The sequence below is a fragment of the Pelodiscus sinensis genome, chromosome 1 (genome assembly GCF_052426305.1).
Source record: "Pelodiscus sinensis isolate ZL-2025 chromosome 1, ASM5242630v1, whole genome shotgun sequence".
NCBI classification, from domain to species: domain Eukaryota; kingdom Metazoa; phylum Chordata; order Testudines; family Trionychidae; genus Pelodiscus; species Pelodiscus sinensis.
Genome location: NC_143052.1, coordinates 203,516,370 through 203,535,910, shown reverse-complemented (window position 1 = coordinate 203,535,910; position 19,541 = coordinate 203,516,370).

The window sequence follows — 19,541 nt, the reverse complement described above, 5'->3', positions numbered from 1 at the left end:
ACATGAAAACCATCATTTAAAAAGAAGCTATATGCATACTGATTCTTAATAATTGGATGAGGCAAGGTTTGTCTGACTTTCCATGGGTCCTATTTTGAGGGTGAATGTGGATGGAAGTGGTGTATAGGGCGTGTTCTGGCCTTCTGTGTTAGGGAAAAATTCACCCAGGCTTCTTGTTGACCATGTGGCTATGCAGGCTCTGTATGCTGTACGATTAATTTATAACTTGTGGCATCAAAAATGGTGAGATCCCCATTTTCAGGGAAATAATATTAAACCGGACAGTATATACAAATATTCCTATCCTCCTTTCAACAATGTCCTGTTTGGGGGATCTGAAAAAAATAAGACATTGGCTGTATGGAAAGGAAGTTCAGCTGCTTGTAACATGATAGAAGAGAACACATCTGCAGTTTGGAAGAAACTAATGGAAGGTTCATAATCACCTGAAGAGCTGAGTAACATCTTTGGGTAAGATTTCATACCTGATGTTGAAAGCAATACTGTTAGGACTAAAAGTTTTATTTTTTTTATATTTGTATTTTAGGTTTAGTAATGTAGTTACGTAAGGTAATATATATAATCATATTTAATATTGTAGTAAATCAAATCCTTTAGTTAGGTATATATCTCCTATATTTCCTTGTTCTAAAGTTTAGTAAGTAAAGAGACAGGATCTCACATTGTGTCTATGTTAATGACATTAGAAATATTGAAGGCCCGGGCCTTCGATATGAATTGTTTTGTTTTTGATTTTGCTTAATATAAAACAGTACTGTTTACTTTTGAAGAATTTTGTGAAAGACTGTGTGTATGAATGAAATACGGTGTGAAGGTTATCATTAGAGCCAGATGGTCAAGAGAGGAGGGGGAGAATGCGGGGTGAAGACAAACTGCAAAAGACAGACTGCAAAGAAACATATCGGCATCAGAAAAACCATCAGTGCGTATCCACGGTCAAGGAATTGATCAGATTGGCAGAATTGACGGCTCTAAAGGTGAAGGGTGGGCACCCCTAAAAACAACTGATTTACAATCCAGGACAGGATGAACCTTCAAGAGATGTTTGGGAACGATTGACATCAACAAGATAACATTCCAGTCACAGGCTGACAGAGCAGAATCGATTGATTTCAACAGAGAAAAGGATTATAAAAGTGCGGTGCTTTGCTATGGAACTTTGGGTTTGTCTTGCCACCAACCCCAGAAGAGCATTGGATCGATTGACTGACAAAGGCCCTGCTCTCCCTCTGTGTTCAATATAGCTGGCCTCTAGACTGATACAGAATCTGGACTGGTAACTATAACATCATCTGTGTGTATGATGTTTGTTTGTGTGAGTGGTTGAAAAGCATATGCAACTGTTGTATTCTCAATAAATGCGGTGTACTGCCTTTCCCCCTATAAAAGATCTTGTGTCCTTCGTTTAAGCGGATAACAATGCTGTGGAGTTTATATCAGAACAAATGTTCTAGAGAGTGTTACTGCAGGACTGCAACCACTATGCAAGGCTGACAAGTGCATATTAGCTTTTGGCAATGCATCTACTTACATGCTTCAAACATGTAACAGCTGCCCAGGTAATGTGGCTTTTAATACAAGATGAATGAGTATTGATTCCACAGGCAGTATTTCAAACTTGGGCAAGTAAATAGGACATGTGAGTACTGGAATGTAGAGTTTACATGATTCCTGTAAATCCCAGTTACAACTCTTAAGTGTGCAATTTGAATAATCTAATTAGTTCTCAGCATTTTTAAATATGGTTTTAAGGTATCTATATAGAAAATCATAGCTGCACTTTTTCTCTTTCCATTTGCCTGTGTGCGAGCTCTCCCTATCTCTCTCTTTCTTACACCCACATCCACTACCTTCTCTTGTTAAGATCTAGCTCTTTTGGTCAAAATATATTTTTAAAAATTTAAGGAATGAATGAATAACCATAGGGTATAGGTGCACATTTTTTATAGTTTTAAAGGTGTGTGTATATATATTCATAACAATGAACAAATATAGAACATGCTTGAACTGTATTCCCCTTATCCTTCTAGTGTTGCTTATATTCAGAGCTGGCCCAAGCCATTGTTGCGCCCCGGGCCCCAGGCGCGAGGCGCAACCCCTGGGCACGCGGTGCATGTGCGACTCCACCCCAACCTGGTCCGGCAGCACCGCGCAGCGCCCCTTACAATTAGGTGCCGCAGGCTATCACCCAGTCAGCCCGTAGCTTTGGCCGGCTCTGCTTATCTTATTAGAACATAAATTCTTTTTCAAGTCAGAAATTGTTTCTATCTGTGTTGCTGAAGTGCCCAACAAAGGGGAATCCTGATCCTCTTTGAAGCTTCTAGTTATTACCACAGTAAATAATATTTTCCATTAACCTAAGCTGCTTATGCAAATAATCTTCTTTTCCCCTGTAAAGTCATTAAAACAATAAAGTTCTATTTGTAGTATCAGCTAGTAAGAATTGGCTTACCTGCAAAAAATTGCTTACCAGTGTTTTCTCCTAAGTGCAAACTAACCTAGTTTCCTTGCCCTAAGGAGAAGCAAAAATTCCAGTAGTAACAAACCACATGAGGCCAAGATTTGGAATCTCATTACACTGACAATATCTTTTAAGTCAACCAGTGTGGATTCAAGATGGTAGCACAGAGCAAGAATCTCCTTCCTTTCTACAAGACAAAATTGCCAAAGAAAATAATAGATATTTCCTTGTCAAAGAAATAATGAATAGAATCCTAACTCTAGAGATATATAGAGTAGGTTCTCTCATTTATCAAATAAACTGATGCATTAAAAAGTTAAAAATAACAAACAAGTTCTTTGTTTCTTCATTTAATTGTGTCAAAAGAATAAGTGACTGTGGGAAGATTGAGCCGTCCACATAGAAGAGCTGGAAACACAACTCCTCTCCCCTGACTCACAGTCAAGTAATGTAGCTGCTAGAGTCTAGGGGTCTTTTTTCTTAGATGAATATTGTAGTTTGGATAAGAAAGTCAGTGGGCATGCCATTGTTCCCTAGACAAAGTACAATCTTACAACTGTGTGCTGCCCTCACAGGGTCTCATGTTTTATGAAGAGGCCTTGCAATGTTAGATGTCATAGGACAGCATTATGTCACTTATGAAGACATGAGTTTGGCTTACCATAATGCAATGTCACAATGTGAGGAAGAGCATGGGGTAATTGTTTTTGTCATGTGATGCTAAAGTGAGATATCGAGATGTTTAGGAAAACTGGACTTTTATGAACAATTCAAATAGCAACAAACAGCTCTGTGACCCAGTTCCTTCCATAATCTTAGACAAGGTAATTTAATTCACTACCTCATTTCTTGTCCCCCTCCAACCTACAAAAGGATGATAACACTTAGCCCTGTACAACAGATCACGGAGGTTTTTGGCTATTTTAATTAATACTTGTAAAGATTACGGCTGTGAGCTTCATAGGGACTTTAAATCATAATTCCAGTGCAGACTGTGAAAGCTAGATTGAAGTCATATAAAAGTTGATTTGCTACCTTATATTGAATGCCACTAATGGCAGTGTAACAAGTGACATTCATTAGCAACCTATCAGGCTTGGAAGTCAGAAATAAATTAGTGCTCTCTTTGCAATTTATGCATGGTAAAAGTTGTATGTTACCACATGAACATTCATACACATGCAGGCTAAGGTTGGTTGCAGTTTTCTTCTAACAGAGCAGAACGGGTCTATGTTTGCTTTTTGTTGAGTTAAAAATCAGAATTCTGAGCACTAGGGAGACCTCTTACTGTCATGATAACTGATAGGTTTGTTTGCTATATTCTTTCCTGTTTTTTTTTTTTTTGTCAATTAAGTGGTCTGAAGCCTTTTGCAGTAATACACATTCTTGCTGTTAAAGTGCTGCTTTACCACAGGAGGGTGCACTCAACACACTGTAGATTTGTGAATCACACATTGCCTAATGATGAGCCAAAACACAAAAACATTTCCAAGTGCCCTGCATTTGAAATGATTTAAAAGAGGGAAAAGCTGGAAGCCAAATGCCCCCTGAAGTCCCATCTTGAGTAGAGTTGGGTCAGACCCACAAGGGGATGGCTAGCTCTTGGTAGGGAAACCTCACACTCATATGTGTGAGGAGCTGAATCCCTCCTTGTGCCTCACAGCATTCATGGGAACAAATGTGGGGAAGAGACTTCTGTCTTCTATTTGCCAGCTCGGGGGAGGGGCAGGTCACTAGCGGTGTGTCTAGACTACATGCCTCCTTCGACGGAGGCATGTAGATTAGCCAGATCGGCAGAGGGAAATGAAGCCGCGATTAAAATAATCGCGGCTTCATTTACATTTAAATGGCTGCCCCGCTCTGCCGATCAGCTGTTTGTCGGCAGATCGGGGCAGTCTGGACGCGACGCACCGACAAAGAAGCCTTTCTTCATCGGCACAGGTAAACCTGGTTTCACGAGGCTTACCTGTGCCGATGAAGAAAGGCTTCTTTGTCGGCGCGTCGCGTCCAGACTGCCCCGATCTGCCGACAAACAGCTGATCGGCAGAGCGGGGCAGCCATTTAAATTTAAATGAAGCCGCGATAATTTTAATCGCGGCTTCATTTCCCTCTGCCGATCTGGCTAATCTACATGCCTCCGTCGAAGGAGGCATGTAGTCTAGACACACCCTAGGGGTATGTCTACACAGCCAAGTTATTTTGGAATAACGACCGCTATTCTGAAATAACTTCGTGAGCCTCTACACAGCCAAACTACTATTTTGAAATAATTTTGAAATTGCGGATGAATTACTTTGAGTTCTGTAAACCTCATTCTATGAAGAATAGTGCCTATTCTGAAATAGCTATTTCGCAATAGGTGCTGTGTAGACAGGGAATAGGGGCCTGTCCGCTCTGGCAACACATGGGAAAACTGTACCTCCCCCCCTCCCCTCCTGGAGCCCTTAAAGCTGCAACCTCTGCAGGCAGGGTTTGTAGCTCACAGCAGGCCTGACAGCCCTGAGCCACCCTGCAGCTGCCGCTGATTGCATTTTGGCCCAAGATGAGCCAGACAGATGGTTCCAGCCAGCCCTCCACTGCTCCCTGGGAGCATTCAGCCTGCTCCCAGGAGCCTGCCAGGGGCTGCAAGCAACGTATGCCTTCCTGGTCTGGTGCGAAGGTCCTGGAACTTATTGAGGTTTGGGAGGATGAGACAAACTTCCAGGATCCCCCACACCAGATGCATTTTGTGTGTAGATGCATTATTTCAAAATAAGCTATTCCAGAATATCTCTTCCAGAATAGCTTATTCTGAAATAACACTGCTGTGTAGACACAGCCTAGGGAACTGACTGCTTCTCTCCCCACTCTCTGTTTGAAGCCTTCCCAGCATCTGAGGGCCAGCTTGGCACCATTAGTGTCCTGCTTCTTTGTAGTGGAGGTGTATTGAACTGCATTTCCAGAATGCAATGGGTCTGACAAATCACCTCCTGTGGATCAGAAGGGATTTTTTTCCCCCCAGCTGGACCAAATGGACAAGGATTTGTAGAGTTTCTAAACAAATTATTTCATACTGAAACATTTCCACATTGTCCGAAAAATCTCTTCCTCTGCCCCAATAATTTCTCAGCAACATGATTTTTGGCAAAAATCAACATATATTTTAATCTACTTTTGCCATCAGACAAATGATTTTCCACTGAGTTTTTCAGACTGTCTGTAGTGAAGGGAGTAAAAATAAGAAGCAGTATAGGAAAATTTAATTCATTACAATCTGCAGCCAGTGTGCCCCTCTTGCAAACCACAAACTTTATGGTTGCCTATCAAGGGGTTAAGCAGAAATCTTTGAATGCAGGAGATGAAAAGTCAGAGATAATGGTGTTTGTGTGCTATAGTAAAAGGAACTTTTCAATTTTCCATCTGTCAGACCTCTTTTTAATCACAGCTTCCAGCAGTAGCATGTGGCTTGCTCCAAGGTTTATTTTTAAAAGTCACCATTTAATTTTGGCTTGACAACCTAAAGGTGTACCCATAGTATTTCTCTAGGCTGCTGAATCTGCAGAGGCGACACCTGATGGGATGTGCAGATTGAAGTTTAAGCTTCCGAAATGAACACTTGAGGGAGCTGTGTAGCTTGAAAAGATGGCTTTAAAAATAATCAGATGAAGCACAGCATAGAGCAGCATATGGACTTATTTTACTTGCATCATTACTGCTCCTTCAGATTTGCTATGAAACAACATGGAAGAGCTTCTTTTAGTCTTTTTTGTTTATTTGCTTGTTTGGTTTTGGCTGAGGTTTCTGGTGTTTTTTTTTTATAATCAATATGCATTTCTTCGCTTCAGTATTCTTTCCTCAACTTGATCTGTTTGTTCTTTGACAGATGCCCTTCACTTGCTCAGATATGACAAGCTTACCACCCTATAAAGTCCACTCTCTGTGTTCATCTAAAAGTGCAGGTGTCTATTTCCTGTGACCTTTTTTGTATTTTCTTTTCCTTGCAGCATTGCTGTTTCAGAAGGGAATGAAGGAAAATGTATTCAGGTGGGGTGAAATGTATACTTAAGTCTCACTCATGTCCTAAAATGGAGCATGGCTTTGTGTTTCTCTCTCCACCAGTCCAGGTGCTGGGGGAGTCCTCTCTCCTTGCTGTAGCCCCAGGGAAGCCAGTGCCCCAACCCCTCATCCCTAGCTCCATCCCAGAACCTATAACTCCAGCTGTTGCCCTCACCCCTGCACCCTTACCTCGGCTCTAGCCCTAAGCTCTCACCTATACTCCAGATCCCTCTGCCCCATCCCCACCACCAGTGTTCCCTGTAATTTTTTTCTAGTCATGTGCAGAATAAATTTAATGTGCACCAAGGCATGTGTAGATGTGCACCACCATCAGAAATAATGCTCCTGGCTCTATGCAATCTGCTAACCCAGATGGGTGGCATTTGAATTTTACCTAGGAGGCTGCACAAACACTCAATTTATTTCACCTATAAAAATACTACAGAGCATCTAATCCTTAACACTAAAGCAACATGCACATTCTTTGAGTGTTACCCCTTGTGGTTCTCCCCGGAATTATAGTTCTAGGTAAATTGTGTTCAGTTGGGGATTATTAGGTGAGAGGAGTGATAGAAATAAACAATTTGAATGGTCATCCATCTCTTTTCTCACATCCTAATCAATGCTCTATCAACAGACCTCTGCCTTCCTGATGTATCGTGTGATTCCTTCCCATAACACAAGAATAAGGGGTTATCACATGAAATAATGTAGCCATCTTGTTTCCCCCCTGTTTTTCCCCCCTCCCCCCAGAGAGCAAGAGAAAGGCAGTCAGCCTTTGATGCCCTGGGAACGCAGGTGTGCTGCCTGTCCCTGACTCTACCATAAACAGAAACCAGACAGTAAATGGGCTAGCTGATGACTGGGAGGCCTCCCGTCGCCCTGATGGTTAGTATCAGTAATTGACACACCTGCACTGTCTCAGGAGAGGAATCTTCGCCCATCACATACCAGAGGTGCCCATTGTCTGCATTTTCCCAGGTATGAATTATGCTTTGCACCCTTTGTGGGAAACTTGGCATTCAAAGCCATTTTTCCTAATTGGCCACTTGAGACCAGGAAGAAGCCTACGTGACCCAAGGGGTATAAAGAGGGGTTTAGCAGCCCACCCCATTTGAGCTCCAATCACCTACACCTGCTGGCAGGTATTGATTGTCTCTCGAGGTCCGTGGGACGCCCAACCTCGCCCTACTTCTTCCCGAGGGATTGAGAGAAAGACGCTGGCCACGCCAAGTCTGGAACGCAGGGGTGAGAATTGTACCTGCAATGTGTTTCTTTATGTGTACACTTTAATTGTCACTCTTTTATAAGTTTAGTTACTTTATTATAGTTTCTTAAGGCAAACTGCTTCATTTCTATTGTAAACTGCCTTTGGTAAGGTGATTTAGCTATAAACTTTGGGAATAAGTGGGGTGCCCTCATTCACTTATAAATATATATATATACTGAACCAAGTTTCTTTATTTTATTTTCTCTTTCTTTCTCCTATAAATAAGCCAGTGAGTGTCAAGCTTCTGACTTGAACCCGTGCTGCTGTACCCAAACTGAACATAAACAAAAGAACTTCAGCCGGTCAAAAGGGACAGGTATAGGAAGAGCTTGGGCGTTTTGGATCGTGTTGCTTCCAGGGGACAGATCCATTGGGGCACCTCTCAGCCTCCCCAGGCTGCCCGTTGCGAAGGGATTTCTGTATCCTAGCAGCTTAAATCTGAGGTGTAATAAGCTCTTCCTATAAACTCGGGGCGTCTGAGAGCCTGTTGGCTGCCCTCTGCGTCGGGACCCCGGTCCTAGCAGGAAAGTCACAGACGTTAAACTATTTTTCGGGGCACCCTCCAGCCTCCTAGGCTGCCCACTTCAACGAGACTTTGCGTCTCAGCAGTTGAAGACTTGGGTGTAACACACACGCACACACTCCCCTGACCATTTCGGCTGACAAATGAATAGGTAATAGGTTTAAAACAAACAAAAGTATTTATTCATACAACACACAATCAATCCATGGAACTCCCTGCCAGAGGATGTTGTGAAGGGCAAGACAATTAGCAGGGTTCAAAAAAGAGCTAGATGAATTCATGGAGGATAGATCCATCAATGACTATTAACCAGTATGAGCAGGGATGGTATCCTTAGCCGCTGTCAGAAGATAAAAATGGGTGACAGGGGATGGATAACTTCATGGTTACCTGTTCTGTCCATTCCTTCTGGGACACATAGGATTAGCCTCTGTCACAAGACAGGATACTGAGCTAGATGGACCCTAGACTGATGCAGTACTGCCATTTGTATGTTCTTACTCAATATACCTTTGTATTTACACCTTATTCAAATGCTATTGTAATCATCTTTGAACAAAATGTATGTTGTGAGGTATCATTTTAAAATAACTGACTGATCAATAATATTGTGCTGTGTGTAAAATTATTCAATCCCCCTTATATGATGTTAAAGGCATGAGTTTAAACTCACAGAGCCCCAATTAACTAGCAACAGTCAAGCAAGCTGCCAAATAAAGGGATGTTTTTAACTCACTTTGCATATACACTGTTAACAATCCTGACAGAGCAAGACAGAAAAGAAAAACAAGAAAATCTGCATCTCTGCAAAGGGGAGGGGGAGGCAGGGAGGAACATCTTAATACATATTCCCTATCAGACTCCATGTCTCGCCTTTCAGCTGGAAAGAAATGGACCTAAGGGATTACTCATAGTAAACTGTATTTTAAAGAGTAACTGAACTATAAAAGTGAGGGGCAAAGACTCTCTCCTCGTCTATGTCTCTCTTCACCTAAAACAAGGGTGTGTCATAATTTTAAAGACGGACACTTCACAAATTTTTGAAGTGGCCCTGGGCGGCTCTGGAAGAGGCAGGGCTGGAACACGTCCATGCTCCCCTAACCCCAGGCTGCGATTGGCTAGGGGAGAGCATTCAAAGTCTTCTCCCCTGCCCCCTCCCTAAGGGGCGCACAGCACTGAGAGTGATTGGCCTGTGGGAGTAGGAATGTGTGAAGTCTTTTGCTCCCTGCCTCCACACTACAAGGGACATGCAGCGCTTAGAGTGAACCACCAACTAAACTGCTTGAGGATCACTGTAAGCGCTGTGCTCCCCTTGCAGGGCAGTGGAGGAGACTTCACATGCTCCCCCATCCCCAGGCCTTGATTGGAGGGCCAGGAAGCAGCAGAACATCCGTGGGCCAGATCTGGCTCTCAGAGGCTCACTTGCCCATCCCTGACCTAAGAGGAAAAAAAATGCCATTGGACTTTGGGAGTAGATAACACATTTGAGGAAGGGCTGATATTGTGAGTGTGTTAGAACCTCCATGGACGCTGTACTTAAGGCCAGTGGAAGCCAGAGTGTGACTGAAGAGTGTCTGGCAGACTGCAGTCACATACCCACACCCTAAAGGTGTGACTTGCACATGGGAAGGTGGTTTGTGAGCAGCCCAGGTGGGCATTACAGAAGCAGTGCATTGCAAGTAACCCCACTGTTGCAGGGCAGGGATGACAATATCTCTTTGATATGAACTGTACTCTACAATGTCATACCTTCCAATCACTGTTATTCCTTGCTCTCCTTTCCTTTGTGGGGCCCAGAAGCCCAGGCTAATCAAATAAATATTTGGTGTACACTAATTCCTCATTTAACATGGTAGATATGTTCCAGAAAATGATCGTGCTAAGAGAAAATGTGTTAAGCGGGGTCAATTTTCACAGTGAATATAATGGAAAAGGTGGGGGTTGCATTTCAAGTGCATGTGCGCTCACAGCTCCAGCCTGCACTTATTAGCAGCTGGGACCGGGACATAAGGTTGAGGGAGAAAGGGGACTGGGTTATAGCAGGGAGGGGAGGTGTTTGGCTCTGGAGAAGGGAAGGGAAGGACAAGGGAGGGGACTTGCAGCCAGTGGCTGGGTTTCCCCAGCTGGCCAGTCACTGGCAGCTGCGCAGGACTTCCCCTGCTTCCTTGCAAAGCAACAGAGGTTCACTGCTTGCTGAGCTGTTCCCTGGCGACCCCCTCTGGCTGGATGCCCCACGTCTGGTGAGGAGGGGTCGCAGAGGAATGGCGTGGAGAGCGGCAAACCTTTGCCACTTTGCAAGGAGGCAGGGGAAGCCCCGCGCAGCTGGTGCTGACCGGCCAGCCAGTAGGGGAAATCATGTTATTGCGGAGATGGGTCATGTTGTTCGAAAAATGTTCCCTATCGTGAAAACGTGTTAAGCGGGCACTTGTTAAGCGAGGAATTACTGTACATCCACGCTTGCACAATAATATAATATACGTAGTCCATAGTCTTTGGGACAGTGAGACTAATTTGCCAGAACTCTTGGGCCCCTCAATGAGAACTTGAAAAACAAAAGGTACCATGGAGAGATATTCTAGGGTAATGGGGCCCATCACAGAGTTGTGACACATACTGGACAGAAGTGAAGGTCACAGTCAACTATCAGAGTCACAAGTAGGGAGAGGAGCTACAGACAGTTTAAATAGGCCGCTTTGGGAGTTTATTGAACCTCAATAAATGAAAGGTTTCAGTGGTTTCCATCTTATTTACATTAGTAAACTCCACTGCTATTAAAGCCAATGGCAATGCAGACCAACTAAGAACTCAGGATAATCTCTGCGGCTGTGTCTAGACTGGCAAGTTTTTCCGCAAAATCAAATGATTTTGCAGAAAAACTTGCCAGCTGTCTACACTGTCCGTTTGAATTTTCTCAAGAACACTGACAATCTCATTTAAGATCGTCAGTGTTCTTGCAGAAATACTGTGCTGCTCCCGTTCGGGCAAAAGCCCTCTTGCGCAAATCATTTGCGCAAGAGGGCCAGTGTAAACAGCATAGTACTGTTTTCCGCAAAAAAGCCCTGATCGTGAAAATGGCGATCGGGGCTTTTTTGCGGAAAACTGCGTCTAGATTGGCCACGGACACTTTTCCGCAAAAAGTGCTTTTGCGGAAAAGCATCCTGCCAATCTAGACGTGCTTTTCCAAAAATGCTTTTAACGGAAAACTTTTCCGTTAAAAGCATTTTCGGAAAATCATGCCAGTGTAGACTTAGCCTGCATGTTTAATCCACAGCAGGTGTGCTCCCGGTACATTGTGTAGACTTAGCCTGCATGTTTAATCCACAGCAGGTGTGCTCCCGGTACATTGTGTTTTTTAGGCACTATGGAGCTGTAGAAGGGTCACTCACCTGCTGGTGCATACCTCACCTGGAGAAATGGTATAAAATCAACAAGATGAGAGTAAAAAAAAGTGCTATATTTAGGAAGAAAAATAATCCCAGGCGCTGCTACAAAACAGGGTGTCTGTCTAGGTGGTAGTACTACTGAAAATGATCGAAGGGTGGTAGTGGACCACAAGTTGAATGAGTCAGTAATATGATGCAGCTGTGGAAAAGGCTAATGTTCCAGGATGTATTAACAGAAGTGTCGTATATAAAGAAACAGGAGGCAATTCAGCTGTGCTCAGCACTGGTAAAGCCTGAGCTCTTTTTAGAAAATCGGTACAAACTGGAGACATTCCAGAAGAGCAATAACAACAACAAAAGAGAAAAGATTTAGGAAATATGACCTCTGAGAAAAAGTTAAAAGGTTTACTTTGGGAAAAAAATGGCGGAGGGACCTTGTAAGCTAGCAATGGGCAATCCCCACTTCAAGATGGTTGTAACTAAGACAGTCTCCCTAGATAGGATAATTTTGCTCACCACTTGTGCAGCTTGAATTGGTAGGGTGTGTGGACTGAACTGTAGCAGCATTTTCAGTGGATGCATGGCTCTTACAGTCAATACTATATGCAATCAGCATGCACCTCACCTCATGTACCCTTATGTGTATATAACGTTAGTAATACCAGTAAGAAATAAACTGCATGGGGAGGGAAACCAGTGGAATCTGGCAATCCTGCACATGGGCAACAGTAAACAAAATGCCTTTTGGGCCACACCTAGAACTCCAATGGGCCAGAGATTGCTCATCACAGTCAGAAGTCTTCAAATGCATTAAGGTCTGTGAAAGCGGACTGATCAGGTCTCTATGTTCACTGAAGGTAGAACAAGTAGTAATAGCTTGATCTGCAGAAAGGGAGATTTACAGTGGCTATTGTGGGGGAAACCTTTAACTACAATGGTAGTTCAGCATTAGACTAGTCTTCCATGGAGGTTGTGGAATCCCTCTCATTGTCTAATCTGTTTGTCAAAATTAACAAACATCTGTCAGGGATGGTCTATATATATACTTGGTGCTGCTTCAGCACATGGGAATAGACTAACTCAGTGGTGTGCAACCCGTGGTTGCGACTCCCAAGGGTGTTGCGGGTGTCTTCCCGGGGGCCTCTGAAACTGAGTGTAGGAGCCGCTACAGGAGTCCTCAACTTTTTCAAACCAAAGAACCAAACTACATCAAATTTCAGAACAAGTGGTCAACAAAGAACACACATTTACATGAGTGAAAAAATACAATGTAATATTATTTATAATTGACATGATGATTAATAGCATACATAGGTGTGGAAAAGTTGTTTTCTGATCATGCACTTAATAGTGGACTCATAATTGTCTTGCAAGATATTTTTACTCAAGACAGGTCAGTACACAGGAATTTCTGTGGGGGGATGTTTTTGTAAATGTGGGCCGCAATTTTTTAAAAAAAATAAAGGAGTTCAAAAAGCCATGCAATGAATGTAAAATAGGAGAGGTCAATGAAAAGTTTGAGTGGAAACAGATTGGTAAAATAATCTTTTTATTCACACATATGCACATACACACACTGCAGGCCAGGGTGACACGCTTTGTTTCCCAGAATCAAAAAACAGGACTATGTAGCACTTCAAAGTCTAACAAGATGGTTTATTAGGTGATGAGCTTTTGTGGGCCAGATCCACTTCCTCAGATCAAATAGTGGAAGAAAATTGTCACAACCATATATACCAAAGGATACAATTTAAAAAAATGAACACATATGAAAAGGACAAATCAAATTTCAGAACAGAAGCGGGATTGGGGGGGGGGGGAGGTAAATGTCTGTGAACTAATGATATTAGAGGTGATATTGGGGAAGCTATCTTTGTAATGGGTAAGGTAATTAGATTCTTTATTCAAACTCAGGTGTAAAGTGTCAAATTTAAGCATGAATGACAGTTCAGAGGATTCTCTTTCAACTGTAGTCTTAAAAGGCCTTTGAAGCAGGATGCAGGTAATCAAGTCGTTGAGACAATGTCCTTTCTGGTTGAAATGGCAAGGAACTGTTTTTTCTTTGTGATCCTGTCTAATATCTGTTTTGTGAGCATTGATCCTTTGGCAAAGTGTCTGAGACGTTTGTCCAATGTACATAGCAGACGGACACTTTCGGCACGATTGCATAAATTATATTTCTGGATGAGCAGGAATATGTGTTCTTGATCTTATAACTCACTTGGTTAGGTCCAATAATGGTATCAGCAGAGTGAATATGCACTAATACCAACCCTGGTACCTTCCCTTGCAACAAACCCCGTTGCCAGCTTTGTCCACATATTCATTCTGCTGATACCATTATTGGACCTAACCAAGTGAGTTATAAGATCAAGAACACATATTCCTGCGCATCCAGAAATATAATTTATGCTATCATGTGCCGAAAGTATCCGTCTGCTATGTACATTGGACAAACGTCTCAGACACTTTGCCAAAGGATTAATACCCACCTGGATCTGGAGCAGCTCTCTAGAAAACATGTGCATCTGCCCACCACAGTCCTAGTCCACGTCTCCTCCCCCCACAAACTCACCATCAGCAGCAGCTTACCTTCAAGGTGCAAGGAAGGCAAGTGCTTCTGTTGAGGAAATGGGCAGAGTACAATTCTTTGTGCCCTGTGTGATGGGCCGAGCTGGGTCTGGGCACAGCTGAGGGCATCCACTCAGGGCAAATTGCTCAAAACTCAGGGCTCCTTACAGCCCCAGACTGGATACCTTCCAAACAGGCCACAAACCAGTCACGCCGAATGCTTCAGCTGCCAATCTGGCCAGCCAGAAGCCTCACGAGCAAAAGCCCTACCACCCCAGCTCTTCCTGTGCCCCAATCAGCCCCAGGCCTGCCCACAGGTGAGGGGTTTTAGAACCCAATCTCACCTACCCCGAACATGTTCTTCCAGTCCCAAGAAACCAGCCACAGGTCCCAGTCAATTTACACTCTGGATCTTACACACAAGATCACGCTGAGCCAATCCTTTAAAATCTACAATCTAAAGATTTATTACTAAAAGAAAGAAAAACATGAGAGTAAGGTTAAGGAGAATACATTACATGCATCGAATCACCAAGTTCTCAATGCAGGCTCTTAGCAGAGATGTTACATCTTAAAAGTCTCTGGTGTACATCCTATGTCAGGATGGGTCCACAGTTCTTCCCAGCTCATTGTTCCCTGCAAGGCAGCATCTAGGATCAGGAGCTGAACTCAAGACAAGATGGAGGGTGCCACATGGCACATATATACCTCCCCTGGCATCTTCCAAGCTGTAGCAGGTCACATGGTCAGTGGCCTATCCTTGTGTCCCAAGCCAGCAATCATTACTCTGGCTGGTCTACAGGCATCCAGATTTACTCCCCAGGTGTGTCTTTTGCATTTAGAGATCTATTGTCCCTGGAGCCTCGCTCATCAGCATAGCCATTGAACAAACATTCCTGGTACATTGCTCTGCCTCAGAGAGAATTTTCCAGCATCACCACAGAGTACATATTTATAACGCCACATACAGATATTATACAAGTACAAGAATAGCATATACAGAATCAGTAGCACGCAAGCTTTCATGTGACACCTCACATGGCCCCCTTTGTATAGACTTTTGGGGCACCTCCCCCCATAGGTGCAGCAATGACTTTTAAAATTCAATAATGTGACACCCTGCCCCCCCTCCAGGCACACCAGTGAAAGAGCCATATTTAGATCTCAGACTCCACTTGTTCAAACCTGGGACCTCTGGAGCTTAGTATAGAAGCATTTACAACTTGAGCTATATATACACACAAGTGGGGGCTCGTTCAGGATCTCAACTGGGTCTCAGAAATTTGGGACATGCTTCCTCAGCTAGGGAAAATAAGTAACCTACACATAAAATGTGTAGTTCACTGTCCTATGTAGTGGCACTGAGATCACTTACAGAGATAAGAATGAGTGAGTTCTACAGCCTAAGTCAAGAGCCAGCTGGCTTTATAGCTCAAAATTCAAAGTGATCTGAACAATCTAGAGAAGTGGTCTGAGGTAAATAGGATGACATTTTATATGGAAAAATGCAAAGTACTCCACTTAGGAAGGAACAATCTGTTTCACACATACAGAATGGGAAGCAACTGTGTAGGAAAGAGTACTGCAGAAGGGTCATAGTGGACCACAAGCTAAATATGAGTCAGCATGACACCGCTGCAAAAAAAGCAAACATGATTCTGGGCTGCACTAACAGGAGTATTGTGAGCAAGACACAAGAAGTCATTCTTCCTCTCTAGTCTGTGCTGTTTAGGCCTCAGTTGGAGTATTGTGTCTAATTCTGGGCATCACATTTCAAGAAATATGTGGAGAAATTGGAGAAGAGCAACAAAAATTATTAAAGGTCTAGAGAACATGAGCTATGAGGGAAGACTGAAAGAACTGTGCTTGTTTAGTTTAGAAAAGAGAAGACTGGGGTGACATGATAACCATTTTCAAGTATCTAAATGGGCATTACAAGGAGAAGGGGAAAAATTGTTCTCCTAGGCCTCTGAGGATAGGACAAGAAGCAATGGGCTTAAATTGCAGCAAAGAAGGTTTAGGCTGGACATTAGGAAAAGCTTCCTCTCAGGGTGGTTAAACACTGGAATAAATTGCTAAGGGAGCTTGTGGAATCTCTATCACTAGAGGGCTGTGTCTACATTGGCACCCTTTTCCGGAAAAGGGTGCCAATGTAGACACAGCCGAGATGTTTAAGAGCAGGTTGGATAGGCATCCATCAGGGATGATATAGACAGAGCTTAGTCCTGCCATGAGGGCAGGGGACTGAACTCAATGACCTCGAGGTACCTTTGTTATAGTATTCTATGATAAGCTGTAGAGGCTCCTACACTGAGCTCCAGAGGTCCCAAGTTGAGTGGTTTATACACATGGATTCATTTGGAACCCATCCAATTCTATCTGCTCTCATTCCATATTTGCATAGATCACCAGCAAATGATCAAAATCCAGCTGGGTGCATTTCCCCTCACCCACTCTAAAAGCTTGCATTTGAGAACTATTATCCTTTTGGTTTTGGGGGTAGATGTTTTCAACGTTAGTTATGATGTTGCCAAGATAATTAATTGTACGTTATTTTTGTGAGGAAGATTTATCTTCTCAGTTCACTCTTATTACCTCAAAAGACAATCGAAACTACCTGATTTATCTAGCTGGTTTAGCCAAAGACAATAAACATCCAGGGTTTACTATTCTCATTCATCTAAGGACACACATCATACTTCAATTCTGTTACTAGGCCAACTGACTGAGGAGGAAGACTTCCCCTCATACCAATTCCCACTGACTAGCACAAGTGGCAAGCAATAGGTACTCTTTGCTGGTGAAAGTCTGTAAACAGAATGTTACTGTGCTGTCCAAAAACATTAAAAGAATGGTGAACACCTGTGAGCATGGGGCCTCACATAGAGATGATAGCAAAGAACCTGTAGCACAAAAAAAAAAAAAAAAAAAAAAAACCCACACCACACCAAAACAAAAAAACCACACCCCACACCACACAACTTTTCTATAGTCAAGATTTGTTAACTACTGGCTAGAAGATTAAGCCAGGTGGTAATTCAAAGAGTCAGTATGAACATACCCTTGATGAAGTCAGACCAGTCTAATCAAAACAGAGGCTCAAGTTAGGGAAACATATATATGGCTACATCTACACTGGCAGCTTCTTGCGCAACAACTCTTTTGCAGAAGAGTTTTGTGCAAAAACTCTTCCAGAAGAGAGATTCTACACTGGCATGTGCTTTTGCGCAAGAGCATCCATGCCAGTGTAGACGTTCTCTTGCGCAAGAAAGCTCTGATGGCCAGTTTAACCATAGGGCTTTCTTGCGCAAGAAATTCATGTTGCCTGTCTATACTGGCCTCTTGCGCAAGACCAGTTGCACAAAAGGGCTTATTCCTGAGCAGAAGCATCAGAGTTCTGGTGCAAGAAGCCCTGATTTCATACATTAGAACGTCAGTTTACTTGCGCAATAACACGCAGCCCGTGTTGACAGGCAGCAAGTTTTTGTGCAAGAGCAGCCGCTTTTGTGCAAGATCGCACCAGTGTAGACACAGCCATTGTGTTGTATAGCTCTTATGACAGCCAATGCACATACCTGTAAAAGAGTGAAATTAGAGAAAGCAATATTTGCAATTCCCTAAAAGTATTAAAGCTTGCCCGATTAAAACACTTTCTACGAGCTAAAGATGAACAGCCGAATTGCAGCTGAAACTTCATGTGCCTTTAACACAGCTACAGTGAAGCTAGAGACCATACTGAATGATCAGCCAACCTATTATTTATTTGCTCTAGAGATTATCTTTACTTCTCAGGATAAAACATAGTTGAATTAATAGACTAATATGTTAGTAGCAAAGTAGTACAGCCTTGGAGCACAGGGCATACCATTCAATAAGAACTGAAATTCTTTTCCTGATTTTCATTATGAAGTGTTAAAAATGATTTAGCTAATAAAAGCGAGAATAGGCAACAATACAAGCCTTCTTTAAACACCTCATATTGTTGTTATAATATCTGGCTGAGGCCATATGGTTTCTGTGAACACAGAGCTGGTCTGAAGTATGACTGGCCCTCATAAAAAACACCCTGTAAGGCCAGAAATCACTCTATATTCAGTACCTTACTTGTGTACACACACACACACACACCCACACACACACACACACACACACACCCCCCTCTTAGGACTCACTTGATTGTACTTGTGGCCTCAAGCCTATTTCAGTGCCCCTCTCTCTCTGATAACCCCAGAATAACATAAGACAAACACACAGGGTGCATCTAAACTGGCAAGATTTTGTGCAAAAGCACTTGCTTTTGCGCAAAAACTTGCTAGCTGTCTATACTAGCCACTTGAATTTGTGCAAGAGCACTGATTTTGTAATGTGCAAAATCAGTGCTTCTTGCTCAAATACTTTCACACTCCCACTTGGCAAAAAGCCCTCTTGCACAAGAATACTTGCTCAAGAGGGCCAGTGTAGACAGGGAAGAACTGTTTTGCACAAAAAAAGCCCCAATGGCTAAAATGGCTGTCAGGGCTTTCTTGCACAAAATCGCATCTAGACTGGCCACGGATGCTTTCGCGCAAAAGCATCCGTGCCAATCTAGATGCGCTTTTGTGGAAATACTTTTAACGGAAAAACTTTTCCATTAAAAGTATTTCCGCAAAATCATACTAGTCTAGGCGCAGCCACATTCTTCAGCCATGTTACCCTTTACTATTTTTCCCTCTTTTTGAACAGCATCATTTCCAAGAATCCCTGCCCACAGAGCTCTCTCCTTTTCTTCAGCTTTTTCCCCTGTTAACACATAGCCCTGTAGGAGCCTTCTTGCAGCCTACAATACCTCCAGCTATAACTACTGCACTTCCCCCCACATACTCTCAGTTAAACTATCTGGCTCTTTTTTATAGGAGACCATCTGATTCAACCCATCTGTGGCACACCTTGTAATCTGCATGGCTGAATTAGCACCAGGATCTCCAGAACACAGGCAAGCAACCCTGTCAGATAGCCAAATACTGCATGCAGCCTGAGGAAGATTTGGGACAACTATACTGGCATGTGAAACAAAACAGTACTGGCCATTCAGAGGTTGCATTCTGATCTTCATTAGAACTCTGCAGTATATCACTTGATATACCAGAAGATTCTAGACTGGTCCTGATGAGTACTGTGCATTAAATCCATTCCACACTAGCACTGAATTTGAACTCTGATTTTATTTGCATGTTTCATTATATTGTGAAGGAATGAAGAACCTGAAGAAATGAATCATAGCCTTGATTCCACTCTCCT